Source organism: Myxocyprinus asiaticus, chromosome 28 (genome assembly GCF_019703515.2).
Source record: "Myxocyprinus asiaticus isolate MX2 ecotype Aquarium Trade chromosome 28, UBuf_Myxa_2, whole genome shotgun sequence".
Classification (NCBI taxonomy): Eukaryota; Metazoa; Chordata; class Actinopteri; order Cypriniformes; family Catostomidae; genus Myxocyprinus; species Myxocyprinus asiaticus.
The window spans coordinates 40,142,339-40,159,134 of record NC_059371.1 but is presented as its reverse complement, the minus strand read 5'-3'; the positions used below and the strand labels follow the sequence as shown (position 1 = coordinate 40,159,134).

At 39.3% G+C, this 16,796-nt stretch overlaps 1 protein-coding gene across 1 annotated transcript in view; it reads right to left on the bottom strand.

Moving 5' to 3' along the window:
• Positions 1-14,194, bottom strand: part of LOC127418788 (zinc finger protein OZF-like) — a 66,890-nt gene extending 52,696 nt beyond the window's left edge. The window contains exon 1 of the mRNA XM_051659614.1: positions 14,177-14,194. The gene's annotated coding sequence lies outside the window, so the exon portion shown is untranslated. The remainder of the gene's footprint in view (positions 1-14,176) is intronic.
• Between the last annotated feature and the right edge of the window lie 2,602 nt (positions 14,195-16,796).

The following is a 16,796-nucleotide window of genomic DNA, read 5'->3' as shown; positions in this document are numbered from 1 at the left end:
GCAGCCTGTGAAAAACGGTCTGGAGATCAGTTAAATGTTGAGTTACAGATGATGAGTAGACAATTATGTCATCGACGTAAACAATGCATGTACATCCACATAGCCCACTCGGGACTATTTCCATCAAACGCTGGAATGTTGCTGACGCGTTTTTTTAGGCCAAAGGGAATGACGTTAAAATGGTACAGTCCTGATGGAGTGATAAATGCTGTTCTCGGCTTACTCTCGGAATCCACTGCCACTTGCTAGTATCCACTGTTAAGGTTGGGAGTAGAGAAAATGTTTGCTCCAGAAAGTGATTCGAGGATCTCTGTGATGTTAGGAAGAGAGTAAGCGTCACTCTCCATAAGGGCATTAACCTTTTTTGGAACCATAACGACAGATGAGGACCAACCGGAGAGAGAGGGTTGTACTATTCCATCTCTCAGCATTCCCTGAAGCTGATCTCTTACAATACCTTGCTTGACAGGTGCCATGCACTAAGGTCATTGTTTTATTAGAACCTGTTGATTTGTGTAAATATGATGATGGAGAACATTAGTCCATCCTAGTTGAAGAGTGCACACTTGTAGTTTAGATTCCAATATTGTACATAGCTGGTGTTTTTCCTGAGAAGATAAATGATCTGATTGACTATAGTGTCAATGAAGATTTGATCATCCATATCGACTGGTAAAGATCTCATCATTGGTTGAGGGGGCAGAATAGCACTCAACAAGGAAAGGCTGCGAGTCAAACTGTCTGAGCTGTTTCCGTGTTGTCTTTTCTGTATACGTTTGGAATGAGTAGCAGGAACACTTGCACAGCCGGGTTGAAAGAAATAATCCTTATCAGGAGCAGTCTTGAAGGAGTATTTTCGATCTATCACATTCATTTGCAAGCCACTGAAGAAGATTAAATCCAATCCCAGGACTATTGCGTAGGTGAGAGCCTTTGAGTCCAGAACAGCTACAGGTAAGGTAAAACTCTTGTTGTGAAAGGTTACGATTAGATTTAACCATCCCAAAGGAATCTCAGCTGTACCATTCGCCAAATATAGAGGACCTAGTGACCATGCATGAAGACTGTCAGATGGTAAGGTGAACTCTTTCCATAAGTACTCATGTATGAGAGTGTAGCTTGCTCCAGTGTCTAAAATGGCTTTCCCTCGCCATGCACCAATGCTGATGGGCATGACTAATTGTTGAGGTACTACAACTGGTGTATTTACTGCCGTTTGTTTTGAAAGTTTGGATCTCGCTACCTTCCACCAGTCACGAGCAGTGCCATAGAGTACAGTCCTGAAGGTGGCCAAAATGTCAATATCCAAAAAAATAGAAAGAGGGCAAAACAAAAAGAAAAATTGTGCATTTCAATCTCTTTCAAATAAAAACAAAATTTCCAAAATTACACAATTTCCATCCATAAGTCTTTTTTCAGTCCCATCTTAAACATGTAGAAACACCCTATTATCCAGGTGGCTAAGTGCAGTAATCAGCATAATTGAATTCAATTTCAAGTTCCCTGCACTTACTCATCAAATCTCTTTAGCTGAAATATATATAAAAAAAAAAAACTTTTAGGTTAAATTGTCATTTGTACTCTCAACAACTGACTCAATTAAAGGCCCACGTAACTTACATACCTTTTAGCTTCAAACTAAATATTCACATTCAGTGGTTCAAGATCACAGTTGAGTGCTGTAAAAAAAAAAAAAAAAAAAAAAAAAAAAAAAATCCCACAAGATGTGTACATCTAATATCATGAAATTATATCACCAGAATTCTGCATCACACCGTATGTTCACCCTTCACAAACATCACATTAATTAGGCTATGTATTTACACATTTTAGTTACATCCACTGAAATAAACCAGTTTCAAGTTTCAAAATACAGGAGAAATAATTACACAATTAAATTACACACATATGAAAAAGATTCAAGTCCCTGTTTAGGCGCCACTCTGTACAGGTGGCGTTTGTGGGTTTAAATAAATGTTCGGGTGCCAGGCAGAATTAATCTGCCAACAAGAATGTTTTCTATTATAACAATAGATTTAGACAAATTATCTCAACTACACAGATGTACAAAATAAAGAATAAATCAACAAAACAAGTGTGTGCAGTTCAAAGAATTGTAGTGTAGTCAGGGCATGCGCCATACGCCAACCTATCTTTCAAAGGATATTGCGTATGCCCACCTAAAATTAGTTATGGTGCGTATGGCTGCCAGAACAGCGAGGAGGCTTTTGACCCATAATTTTTAATTATACTGTGGTGATGCTGCAGCACCGTTGAGTGAATTGTGATTATTATTATTATTATTTATTAAGTGTACAGAGATTCTCTCTAACCGCGCACGGAGCAGCAGCAGGCGGGAGCACTGAACTGAAGACACGGGCAGAATTGACGGTTCGACTCAGCTGAGCTACCAGTCAGAATGTTAATTGTACAATGTACAAATGTAACTGTAGAGCTCTCTAACTGAAATTTTCACTAGTAAAAAATAAGTTACAGAACTCACTTCTTACTAGTAAAAAAATAGCTAGAGAGCTCTCTAATTGGAAATCTTCCTGGTAAAAATTAAATTACGATGAGTAACGCTGGGATTATTTCAAGATAATCTGACTTTCCATAGTCGAATTAATGTTTACGCTTTGAAACATTACCTAACTAAATGTACTGTTGTTGGGAGAAATGGAGTGTTATCCTCCTCCAAACTAAATAAGGGTTCAGATTAGAAGATCCTCCTTAAAACTAGAAAGGGACCATTGAAGAATTAAGTGTAAAACCCAAAAGTAAACGAGCTCAGAGATACTTTAGAAGTAATGTATTTGGGTGACTGTGAAAAGAAAAGTTATCTAGCTACATCATGTGCTATTGTACCCATATTAGGTAAGACACATCCTGTGTTGAAAAATGTATTGTGTGAGTGAGTAGTTGAGACATTTGAGAAAATTAGAATCCTTAGCTGCATCCTGTGTTTTATGCCTGGGTATGCACTGTATGTACATATTAGTACACTATTATTAAAAGGGGAAGAAGGGAACTGAATAATTCTGAAACTGTTATATGTAATGCAAAATGTCCTGTGTTCTGAACTGCATGTATTCTGATAAAGTGTTATGAGTGTGCAGTTACCAGACCAATAATTTAGCAATTGCACCAGATACACTGACTATATAAGAACGCCTCAGTGGCTGAGCGAGCACTCGAACTTGGGAAGAAGCAGAGACACAGCTCTTCTGCCAACAGTCTACAAGCAAGCTACACTTTGCATTAGACACAAAAACCTATACTGATGGAGGGTAAGCTTATCATGTTATTTTAGAGGTCTGGTCTGTGGTAATCTCAGTATTATACTGCTATAGAGCTATAGCTTTATTCAACTTTTTGCTCACAGAAGATAAATAAAAGAGTGAAGTCCACCATTTCTGGAATCCTCTATCTCTAATAATTTTGTCCCAAGCCTCTTCTTAATTTGTACTCTGAAGCAAGAATTCATCACGGGTATTCCCATAAGATCATGAGGTTATAAGATCATAAGGGAGATCTTCATATTAATATCCTGACACACTTAACAAAAATAGGTAAAAGTTGCCTCCTAATCACAATCAGACATGAGCAGTGGGAGTGCACATGAGCCCTAGACTGATTTCTACAAAAACAGAGTCTGCTCTGGTGCACTGAATGGGAGGCTAACCCACCTCACCCAGGTAGGCAGTGTGTGTAGGCCCTGAGCACATAGTATAACTGGGTAAGAAACATTTTAAGTTTACCTGACTCCTCCGCAATAAAGGGTAGTCCCTAAAGGAGTTGAGTGAATACAGTTCATAGCCCACAAATCTAAAGTAGGATTCACCGCAAGGTGACATGGCACACTGTATACTTACATTTTTGATTTTGAGCAGCTCATGATTTCCATCCATATGTATAACTGGGGTTTAACAAAGTTTATTACTTTTCATTCAACGCTTCATCTGTAAAGGCGAATGTGGCGAGGTCATGGTTGAATGTCCGTTCAGGGAGAGGGTAAGTGGTAAGGATTCATCCCTGGGTGACAATTAGGTCCATCAGCTGTTTCTTGTTGCAGTAATTCGGGAAGAGCGATAAGAGGAGCCCACACCAGAGCCAAGGGAGAGAGAGAGTGCCATACAGCAGTGCAAATGCGTTAGAGTGTTTAACCCATACCATTGGGTGTTTATTGTGAATAAAAGGTGTGAAGATACATGAACCACACTTCCTCATTCCCTCAATGACCAGTCCTATAACAGTGGTCCCAAAACCTGGGAACCTTGAGGAAGATAATACACCGTTATGTCCTCACCGCTGGCCGAAGTCATCAAGTCCCTCGTCAGCATGCACCAGGCGCAACACCAGGCCCTGCTTGAGCTGTGTTGAGACCAAGACTAGTGCTTCCAGGTGATTCTCCGGGCTCAAGCAGAGGACCGGCAGGCACTCCGGAGCTTCATACACCAGGAGCAAGTTTCCTAGGAAACAGGGGACGTTTACTCCCAAGCCGGCTCCCTGGTCACGGGGGTCTGTCCAGACGGTGGTTCCCCCTGTCTTTTCTCGCTCTTCCCCCCAGGATGGTGAATATGCTGCTGCAGGTGTTGGCATAATGTCTGGGCTAGCTTGTTGGAGTTGAGGGGAGCCGGGGCACTTACAGGACCAATGCCCTGTGATGGAACTGGGAGTATTAGTCCAGGTCCTCAACACCCCACGGGCCGCCCCCGATCGAGCTGGAATGTACCGCATACCTGTGAGTATCAGGGGAATTACATATCAAGCCTTGGTGGATACTGGTTGTAATCAAATCACTATCCACAAATGTTTGTTTCAAGACAAGGCTTTCGGCACGGGGCGGAAGGTGAAGGTAAGGTGTGATATTCAAATACCACGGGGATATTCAAATTTACCCTATAGTGAAAGTCACTATTCAGTTTCAGGGACAAAAACATAGTGTCGAGGCTGCAGTTAATTCCCACCTCACCCTTCTTCTAATATTGGGAATGAATTGGCCGGCATTTACTTCTTTATTGAGGGGAATGTGTGTGGATGGGTCCTGCGACAAAGCGCATCAGTATGTGATTCACTGGCTGGGGAGGCAGAGCCAGGGCTGTCTACATCAGCTCCACGTCAGGATGACGTAAGGGATGGGGAAGTCTCGGCTTCCCCAGCCCTTAGAGCATTCCCTGCTGGGGATTTTCCTCTGAAGCAGTCACGATACGAGACCCTTAGGCACACCTTTGATCAAGTGAAAAAGTGATTGATGGTCAATGTCTCCAGCCAGATGTGGCACTCACATCCATACTTTTCAAATATTAGAGATAGGTTGTATCGAGTGACGCAGGACGCTCAGACAAAAGAAGATACAACCCAGTTGTTGATACCAAAGCGCAGTCAGGAAATGCTATTCCAGACGGCTCATCATAATCCAATGGCGGGTCACTTACGGCGAAAAAACACTAAACCCTCTAATGGCCCGTTTCTATTGGTCAGGCATTAACGGGGATGTTCAGAGGTGGTGTGCAGCATGCCGTGAATGTCAGTTGGTGAATCCACCGGCCACCCTAAGAGCGCCATTGCACCCTCTGTTATTAATCGAGGTCCCCTTCAAGAGAATTGGCATGGATCTCATCAGGCCATTAGAATGGACAGCACGTGGACATCGCTTTGTGTTAGTTCTGATGGATTATGCAACGCACTTCCTGGAAGCAGTGCCTTTGCGCAACATTTCAGCCCGTAGTGTTGCGGAGGCACTCTTCAGAATTATCTCCCGAGTGGGGATTCCGAAGGAAATCCTCATTAATCAAGGCACTACATTCATATCACGTACACTATGTGAACTGTAAGAATTATTGGGGATTCAATCAATTCGCACCAGTGTTTACCACCCACGAATACATGGGTTGGTGGAACGATTTAATAAAACCCTGTTCGTACACGAGGATGCTTTGAATTGGGATAAGTGGCTCGAACCTCTATTATTTGCAGTTCGAGAGGTTCCGCAAGCCTCCACAGGGTATTCCCCGTTTGAGCTACTGTATGGGCGTCGACTGCGCGGCGACCTCGACATCATGCAGGAAGCTTGGGAGGAGGGACCTTCAAATAGTAAAAACTGAATTCAGCATGTTCTTGATCTTAGAGCAAAACTCCACACTTTGGGTCAACTAACACAGGAGAATTTGCTACAAGCTCAAGAACACCAAAGCCGGCTGTATAACAGGGGAACTCGGCTACAGGAATTTGCACTGGGAGACAAAGTGCTTGTATTACTCCCAACCTCGAGCTCCAAATGACTCGCCAAGTGGCAAGGGCCCTTTGAGATCACACGACGAGTGGGAGATCTCGATTATGAGGTAAAACAAACAGATAGAAGTGACGCACATCAAATATACCATCTCAACCTCCTGAAATTATGGAGGGAGGCAGTCCCTGTGACGTTGGCGACGGTGGTTCCGGAGAGGGCCAGAGGTGAACTTAAAAGCCAAATCACCTCACACTGGTCACTTGTGGAGACCACCTCTCACAGTCTGAACTCACAGACGTTGCTAAGTTGCAGAATGAATTTGCAGATGTGTTCTCGCCTCTACCTTGTCGTACAAACCTCATACAGCACCACATCATGACTATGCCCAGAGTAATAGTATGTACTCGTCCCTACTGACTTCACAAGCACAAGATAAAAGTGGTATGAGAAGAATTGGATGCAATGCTTGAAATGGGAGTAATAGAAGAATCCCACATTGACTGGTCCAGCCCAGTACTGCTGATTCCTAAGAGCAACAAGTCGGTCCCGTTCTGTGTGGATTATCGAAAGGTAAATACGGTGTCTAAATTTGATGCATATCCAATGCCTCATATTGATGAACTGCTCGATCGGTTAGGCACAGCTCGCTTTTATTCGACACTGGATTTGACAAAGGGCTATTGGCAAATCCCCTTAACCCCAATATCCCGTGAGAGAACGGCCTTTTCCACACCGTTCGGCTTACACCAATTCATAATGCTTCCGTTTGGTTTGTTTGGCGCTCCGGCTACATTCCAGCGGCTCATGGACCGATTCCTCAGACCACACTGTGCTTATGACGCTGCTTATTTAGATGATATCATTATTTACAGTAATGACTGGCAATGGCACCTGCAACATCTGCAAGCTGTCCTGAGATCATTGAGATGAGCGAGGCTCACGGCAAACCCAAAGAAGTGTGCAATTGGGCAGGTGGAAGTACGGTCTGTTTCTTGTTGCAGTAATTCTGGAAGAGCGAACGCCAGAGCCCAGGGAGAGAGAGAGTGCCACACAGCAGTGCAAAATCATGCTTGCTCGTCTCTGAGTACTTGGTTAGAAGACTTTGTTAGCTCTCTGTATTTTTTGTGCTCTCTAACATTTTGTCCGATTGGACAAGTGACAATTCTAGCAAATGGCCCAAATCTCTCACACTGGCCCCGGGCCATCGGGCAGTCCTTATTGTCGAGCCCTGAATACACTTAAATTTAAAATAACAAATTAAGACTTTAAGCAGAAACTTCAATCCAGAGTCACTGACATGAAGAACTGTTATGACTCTGGAAAAATGTAAATAAAAATATTATGGATGCACCGATCGATTGGCTGCCCATCTAAATCGACTGATCTTCTCCTTAAATCTGTGAATGGTGATCGACCCTGCCACCTACTGGGCAGGGAGGAGAAAGAAAAGGGAAGAATTAATAAATCATATTTGCACAATAGCCCAGTAGGTGGAGATATGCACGAATAACGTGAATCGGCAAAAAACAAAAGAAGACCTCTCGTGAACGAGTATAGTAAAAAAACGAATTAAATATTGATCTGTTTCACATCCACACCTATCTTATCGCATATGAAGATGTAGATTTAATCACTGGAATCTTTATGGATTACTTTTATGCTGCCTTTATGTGATTTTTGGATCTTCAAAGTTCTGGCCACCATTCACACTACTAGATGGACTTACAGAGCTGAGATACTCTTCTAAAAATCTTTGTGCTCTGCAGCAAAAAGAAAGTCATACAAATCTGGGATGGCTTGAGGGTGAGTAAATGATGAGAGAATTTTCATTTTTGGGTGAACAATCCCTTTAACATACAACTGAGCACTTCTAAAACAACAATAAAACAATGAGGAAGTTGACTGTCCTCAAAAAGTGAAACAACATTAAAGGAAGAAACATACCTGAAGGAATAAAATCATCTTCATCACTCTGTTGTTCCTCTGCTGTGGTTTCATCATCATTTTCATCACTCTGTTGTTCCTCTGTTGTGGTTTCTCCTCTCATTTTCATCAGTTTCCTGCAGTCCAGCAGCTTCACTGAAAACATCTTCACTGGTGTCTGCAGCATCTGCTGTTCATCATCTTCTTCATCACTCCGTTGTTCCTCTGTTGTGTTTTCTTCTTTAATCTCCTTTTGCATCACTTCAATCTTCACTGGTGTCTGCAGCATCTGCTGTTCTCCAGCGTTACAGACAGAAGTCAGAGACACTGTGGAGGTTTGATCACCCTGATTACTGTTACACACACTCTCCTGAGCATCAGTAGAACAGAGTAAAGTGAGCTGTGAGTCCTGTGTGTCTCTGGATCTCTGTTCAGAGAGTTTGTCCAGCAGCCGCTGTGGTGTGGACTGATCTCTGCCGCTCCACACTGAATCCTGACATTCTGTGGAGGTCCCATCAGTCACACACACTGAAGATTGACAGGAAACCTTTTCCAGCTCCTGACAAACACAACACAATCACATCTGTACTGTTCATCATGACAGAGTCAAAGCCATATATCACATTATTTGAAATCTTGCAAACCAATGTTGGGGAGTAGCTGACAACAAGTAGCCACGCTTCTAACTTAACTATATTTTTCAGTAGCTTGACAGTAGCTCAGTTTAGGGTTAGATTTAAAGAGAGTGCGCACTCTTTCAAAATATTTTTTTACATGTTCTCTCTCTCTTTCTCCCTCGCCTGCCTGCTGTTTCTCTGCGCGTTGTATGTATTTGTGGGAAAGAAATCGTTAGAAGTGCTCTGCCGCTCTCAGTAGGAAACATCAATAACGAATGTACACTTTTAAAAGAACGTTCTACAACTCTGCAAATTATTAAATAGAACACCTGTTTTGTCAGACTCACGCTTAATATGGCAGTGTTTCCTAAACACTGTGCCATGGAAAATTATTAAATTCCACAAAATAAATAAATGCTGTGTATTTTCCGGAATATAAGTCACAGATTTTTTCATCATCTGAAAGATCCAGCGATTTATACTCCGAAGTGAATTATATACATAATTTATATGAAACTAATGTCGGCTGGTCAAACACACGCACCAAATATATGAAAACAGAGATGGCATAGAGACGGTAGAAGCGTTTTAAAGTTGCCAATTCAGAATATATTGTCTTTACAAAGTATTTTATGCAACCAGTTTAACTGTTTTGTCTATCAAAACGTTATTGTTCTAACAAACACTAGACTGCTGTCAAACGCAACTCCTCACATGCCCACAAAATGAAGTTTCATCACATTCTTAGTAAAAACATTCAGTCAGTGAACCAAATAATACATTGCAAAAAGGGTTGCAAATATCAGAAATATCCACAGTCGCTAACGTTAATGAATGAATAGAATACAACAGGCGAATTGTTTTACTCAGACTAAAAGCTGTTTATTTGTGCACAGCATAGTTACAGATGTTATAAACAGATGTGGCTTACTTGTCGCGTTTCTCTCATGAAACATAAAAAGAATATGAGAAACTGTTACACATGACTACTTAAAGCAAATTCTCACATTTAAAACAAGCCCAAAACCACCATGATACGATGTGTAGATACTGAGGGCGTTTTCACACCTAGTTTGTTTGAGCATTCCAAGCGCTCTCAGAGCGGTATAACATGTACATGTAAACAAGTGGTCTCAGAACCCCCTGGAAACAAAATGGAAACAAAATTCTCTGAGCTGGTCACAAGAGTGGCAGATGCTGTGAAACGGATCGATTATCTGGAGTCATCAGAAAGGGAATTAACCGCTAATCCGCCCGCATCCAAAATAGACCTGGAACACATTTTGGGAAAACTGGAAGATTTCGAAAATAGGAGCTGAAGGAATAACATATGGATTGTTGGAATTCCTGAGCATGAAGAAGGCAGAGATATGGTGAAATTCCTAGATGAGCTCTTCCCGAGTCTGCTCAACATAACAGGCCATAAACTGGAAATCGAGCGAGCTCACAGAGTCCCGGCTCGCAGATCTGCTGAAGGAGACAGGCCCCGATTACTGCTTTTGGAATAGGTCATGAGGCATCAGTGTATTACTCCCTGTTAATTCAGAGTCTGGGGGACGGAGCTTTAACTTCTCTCAAGAGAGTATGGGAGAAAGATTTCAACTTGGTATTGGAGGAGGGAGAGTGGGCTAAGACTCTTAAAATTTTTAAGTCTGCATCAAGAGTTTGTCTTATGCAATTCAAAATTTTGCATAGATTTTATTGGACCCCCTCTAGATTGTATAGGCTTGGTCTTAAAGATACACCCACCTGCCGGCGATGCCAATTGGAGGATGGAGACATGGCCCATGTTTTTTGGTTGTGTGTCGAGATCCAGAAATTCTGGTTGAAGGTTCAGAATTTTGTGTGTGATTTGGTAGGCACTTGGGTTTCGTTTTGCCCCAGACTTTGTGTTCTGGGCGATGGGGCTGTCATCGATGTGGGGAATTGTCATATAGAGAACTGGGTTCTGACCTGTGTGATGATCACCAAGCAGGTTATTTTGAGGGGTTGGAGGTCAGCTGGTGCACCCCCATATCCGGAGTGGTGCACAAAGATGGGGAGGTTGCTATGAGACGTCTCTGACAATCAAAGTACCCCTCAAAATCACAATGTAATCAATCTCAAAATTAAAAATAAGCTCCCACTTTGACACATTTGTGTTTAGTTGTCGATCATCGTTTTCATGATCGATCAATGCTGCCCATGTCCGAGTACTCGTACACATCCCTAGACACAACACGCTGTAAAAGATGAGGCTGAATCAAGCTTCCTAATCGCCAGTTTCTTGTTCAGTAAAAGGATTGCGGTGCTCAAGTTCTTCTTCACCACTATACAACTCAAGATCTGGTGAGTAAAATCTGAATTTTTACTTGCCAGTTGCAAATGAAATTCATATTTCAGTCACACAGTGTGAAATTTGGTCACAAATGCAAGTGATTTACTCACTATGTAGAGGGCTGCCTCTGTATGTGACCTATAAAGCTGGCACTTGCGTGTCAATGGCAAAAAAATCTGAAAATACAATGAACAAGAACACAGGTGACAGGAGAAACAAGCCCTGAGTCTCTATTCACATATTATCCATACTAAATATATTGTGACAAGCACAAAACATCAGCCAAAGGAGAGTTTGTCATAAAAATTTGATCTTTAGGGAAGCAGGCTACACCTGGGCACAGCAGGAGGACTGAAAAGTGTGAAGTATAGTATAATTATTATTTTTTAATGGTGTCTGATCTTTTCTGTTTAAAAAATAAAATAAAAAATGTATGCCCATTATTAAAAATATTAATGTTACTATTCATTAAATGTATTACATTTTAAAATACTTAATTAAATACAGTACATTTATTTTGTTAATACATGTAGTAATTAATAAATGTTATTAGTGTAAATTTAGTTATTATTATAATTGATTTGATAGTACCATTATACAAAAATATTGCCTTAAGTAGCTTCATTGTAGCAGACTACACTGATAGTAACTTGTAGTGTAGCTAACTACTTTTTCAAAAGGGTAGCTTGACTGTAGCTTAACTACTTTAAATTATGAGTAGCTTATAGCTTGTCAAACTACAGTTTCAAAGTAGCTTCCCCAACACTGTTACAAACTCAACTTTACCTCGCTCAAAATACATGATTTTAAGATTTTAGCCAAAGCAAGTTAATTCAAATTTAACAAGACTGCTATGGAAAAGACAATTAGACACAGTGGTTACATTCACACTGCAGCTGAATGTGGCCAAAATCAGATTTTTAAATCACATGTGACACAGATCTGTTAATTGGTCGACCATGTGAACAGCCACAAGTGCTTGAATCTGACATTTTCAAATCCAATCTGGGCCACTTTCATATGTGACTCAATTAAGCCCACCTAAAACTAAGTTTGACATGTTATCTTATGGAAATGTTAGCAGTCTTCCAATAAAGTGAACATTAAATCAAAGATTCATTTCTCATCTAAACACTCATGTTATATTTTGTCATAAACTGACAAATTAAGTTACTTCACAAATGTGAAAGGTCCAGAGAGGGCTTATAAGGAACATGTGTACCATTTAAGCTCACACGTGTTCTTAATAAGCCGACTATGCTTTTAAAATGATAATGCTTCACATTTAACTAAATAATTATTTACTAAGTTTTAGATTTAGACCTCAAACATCATAACCAATTAAGTAAACATTTAATTTAGGAATCTGGCAAGCTTTAATAAAATTTGGGCAATCCATATATGTATTATTTTTTATCTCTGCCAATTCATTTTCTCCCTGAAATGAAAATAGATTCAGTTGAATTAAAGTGTTCTGAGGACAATGTTAAAGGAATGTTCCGGGTTCAATACGAGTGAAGCTCAATCAACAGCATTTGTGGCATAATGTTGATTACCACAAAAATGTATTTTAACTGCCCCTCCTTTTCTTAAAAAATACAAACAAACAAACAAAAAACTGTGTTACAGTGAAGCACTTACAACAGAAGTGAATGTGGCCATTTTTTTTTATTATTCTATTTTACTGCATCTATGTTTGTGAACATCATTCAATCAGTGTCCCGCACTAGCTCCAGATACTCATGAAATCCATCTTTTCAAATACAAAGTACTGCTGTCAAATCAGCCCTCTACATTGCGAGTAAATTTTGCACTATGCGACTAAAATATGTCTGTTTTTAGCCATTGGATATTAAATATTAACATTTCACTCACCAGTGATTGAGTTGTGTAGTGTCGAAGCACAGAGATACTTTTACAGAATAAAAAGCAAGCGATTAAGAAGCTGGATTCAGCCTCTTTCCCTGCATGCTGTGTCTCATGAGTGTGCAGGAAAATGTGTTTGTGTCTCATTCAGTACATCCACATCTTGGATTTTTCAGCTATTCTTTGACTGCCCGCTCCCGTCCACATCTCATGGTAATATCGTCTGCTCCCGCCTTCAACTCTGAAATTTAATCCCGTGCCGCAATAAATCTAATCGGGACTCTAGTCTGCCGAGTAAAAACAAAAATGTACTAGCCAATGGCGATTCTTTCTCCAACATGACAGAAGAGGGTTGTAAATACAAAAACAAACAAAAAATATGATATCAAGTTGCATTCGATTTATTCATCTCTTAATTTTTGATCATTCCTCACCAAATTAGTTTATCTGACTCCAGAAAATTGTGTTTTTTTGATGTCTTCAAAAACAGTGACGTTTTAGAACAACTTTCAAAATGGCCGCTGAACAGTGGTTGCACGTGGTCCCAAATAACTCAAGAACTAAACATTTGTTTGGCTCCAAATAATAAAAAAAAAAAAATGATACCAACAAATATGTGCATTTCCTCTGCAACAACAACATTTTCTCTCGCTTTCTGTCTTTTTTAAATAAACACAGTACATGGGCTTAATACGGTCACTTTCCCTTGGCGTGTTATGGTTTACTTTGAATTGCGAGTAATATGTTTTCTGGTAAATGCATTCAGTACTTTTTAACAAAAGAAAATGAAAGTCACTTTCAAAGAAAACACAGTTTCCATATTTCTCTAACTGTTTCACTCATAAGTAATATTACACTCTTGAGCTTCGATGATGATGAATTTGCGCCATACAAAGGGAAATTACTTTATATACAAATACTTTATCCATCAAGATGGTTTTTCTCCAACTCTGCAGACAAATTATATATAAGTGTCCTTTCTGCTTAAAAAAAATGCAGTTTAATTAATTATTTGTATTATAATGATGAGCATGCCAGAGATTGTTTTATGCGGGTCAGTTAACGAGCATCGGCTGTTCAGACCAGTGTCTGATATGGGCAACATTTAAAATGTCATGTGAACAAAAATCAGATTTAAGCAGAAAATCAGGTTTGGGTCAAATTCAGCTGTGATGTGAATGTAGCCAGTGATTCATGGAAAGGATGAAATGAATGTTAAACCTGTGACCTGTCGTCTCTCTCCATCAGTTTTGTCTTCAGTGACGTCACCTCTTTCTTCAGCTGAGAGATTTCTGTGATGAAATCATCAATATCCAGCATGGACAGATCAGTTCCTACTGATTTACAGCAGATCACATCCACCTGCTCTCTCATGATGAACATCTGAACACAAAAACATCATCATTATAATGGACTGACATTCATCAAACTCAAAAAATATATATTATATGATTACACACAAGAACAGCTCTATTTAAAAAAATATTTTTCAGAGATGTTATAAAAATAATAGTGTGTCTATTTGCACCCTGGTGTAAATAGCATCTGCCACACAGTGCAGCTATTTGTACCCCAATAGTCTGGTGGAAATATACAACTAACTGAACTGTAGGTGTCGCTGCAGCAATTAGTATCTACCATTATTTGCACCAGGGCTGGGGTGTAAATAATATCTACCTCTATTTGTACAGGGGTGTAAACAGGATATACCATTATTTGCAACAGGGTGCAAACAACATTTGCCTAAAAAATAAATGTAAGCTTGGTTTTATTTTATTGACAACAGGAATATTATCAGCTATAATAATAGGCTATAAACTACAATATATTATCACCTAAACTGAACTCATTTACAAACAGCTGTTGTTTTTAAAGAGCTTATATATATATATATATATATATATATATATATATATATATATATATATTATAATAATGGTAATGTTTTTTTTTGTATATATATATATATATATATATATATATATATATATATATATATATCAGCTTGTTTTTCCTGAAACTGAATATTTAAAAGCATCAGTCACAAATCAATGTGATGTACTGAGATAATAAGCTTCTTTAACAGTCATTAAAACGCTAAAGAGAGAAAAACATGCACAGAAAAATACTCATCAATATACACATACATTTTGATTAAAACCTAAATATATTAAATGATGTAAAACACATTAAACACTTACCGAATTGAGCTCTCGGACTATCAGCTCTTCTGTCATCTTGTTTTATTGGCGGTTATAAAAACAACTCACTGTTCTTCCGCCATCTACTGAACTGGAGTGAATCACAAACTGATTTATCCTGAAAAACTCGCAGCGTAATATTGTGATTAAAAGTGATTAAATCATAAAGCAATGCGAGACACGTTCACCTTAAACCTAAAATTGAGTTTTCTTTTCTTTTCTTTAGACAGCATTAACTGCTTTTCCTAAACGCAATACAAACACAAATTCGATAAAACACTCATTTGGCAGCATTATTTTGGGAACACAAGGGAATTTATTAGGCTTATTTATTGTGATTATTATTGTCTTCACATTTGTAACGGTCTTAAGTTCTTAATTTGTAGGCTATTAGTAATTTTCCATCTGTGTTGACGGATGCTTGCATGATGGCATATGGAGCTGTTGGAGACTGTGAATGTTTGGATTTGGGGAGGTGGTTGATTAAACAAGATATTTTGATCACTTTGTTATTTTATTGCTTATTTCGTTTAGTTTAAAGTGCAATTAAATGATGTGAATTAAATGTATTTTGCTTAAGTTTTTCATGTTTCAATAAATGAATTACATTTTTAAAGCAAATTCAATAAAGCAAAAAAAAATGTCACTGACCTTCAAATCAAATCAAATCAAATCAAATCACTTTATTGTCACACAGCCATATACACAAGTGCAATGGTGTGTGAAATTCTTGGGTGCAGTTCCGATCAACATAGCAGTCGTGACAGTGATGAGACATATACCAATTTACAATAAACATCAAATTAACACAACACAATTTAAACATCTGTTATACATAATTAAACTCGACTTAAAACATCAAATTAACACAGCACAATTTAAACATCTGTTATACATAATTACACAACTTAAAACATCAAATTAACACAACACAATTTAAACATCTGTTATACACAATTACACTCAACAATATACAATAATAACATACATTGCACAGTATACAATATGCTGTTTTTGTTTTTTTTTTTTGTTTTTTTTGTTTTTACTATATAGATACTATATAGATACACATTATTCAATAAAAATTAAAATATATATGAAAAAAGTATATATATGGAATGTACAGTATTGTACTGTATTGACATTCAGGCTGTCGGTTGATAGTCAGTTGTTAAGAGAGACATAATATAATGACAGTAATATAATTTATGACAGTCCGGTGTGAGATAAAAGAGTAATAAAGTGCAGGGATGATGTATTTTGATCGTGGGAGATCAAGAGTTCAGAAGTCTGATTGCTTGGGGGAAGAAGCTATCATGGAGTCGGCTGGTGCGTGTCCTGATGCTGCGATACCGCCTACCTGATGGTAGCAGTGAGAACAGCCCATGGCTCGGGTGGCTGGAGTCTCTGATGATCCTCCGAGCTTTTTTCATACACCGCCTTGTATATATTTCCTGGAGGGAGGGAAGCTCACCTCCGATGATGTGTTTGGCAGTTCGCACCACCCTTTGCAGTGCTTTGCGGTTGTGGGCAGTGCTATTGCCGTACCAGGCGGAGATGCAGCCAGTCAGGATGCTCTCCACAGTGCAGGTGTAGAACCGTGTGAGGATGTGGCGGTTCATTCCAAACTTCCTCAGCCG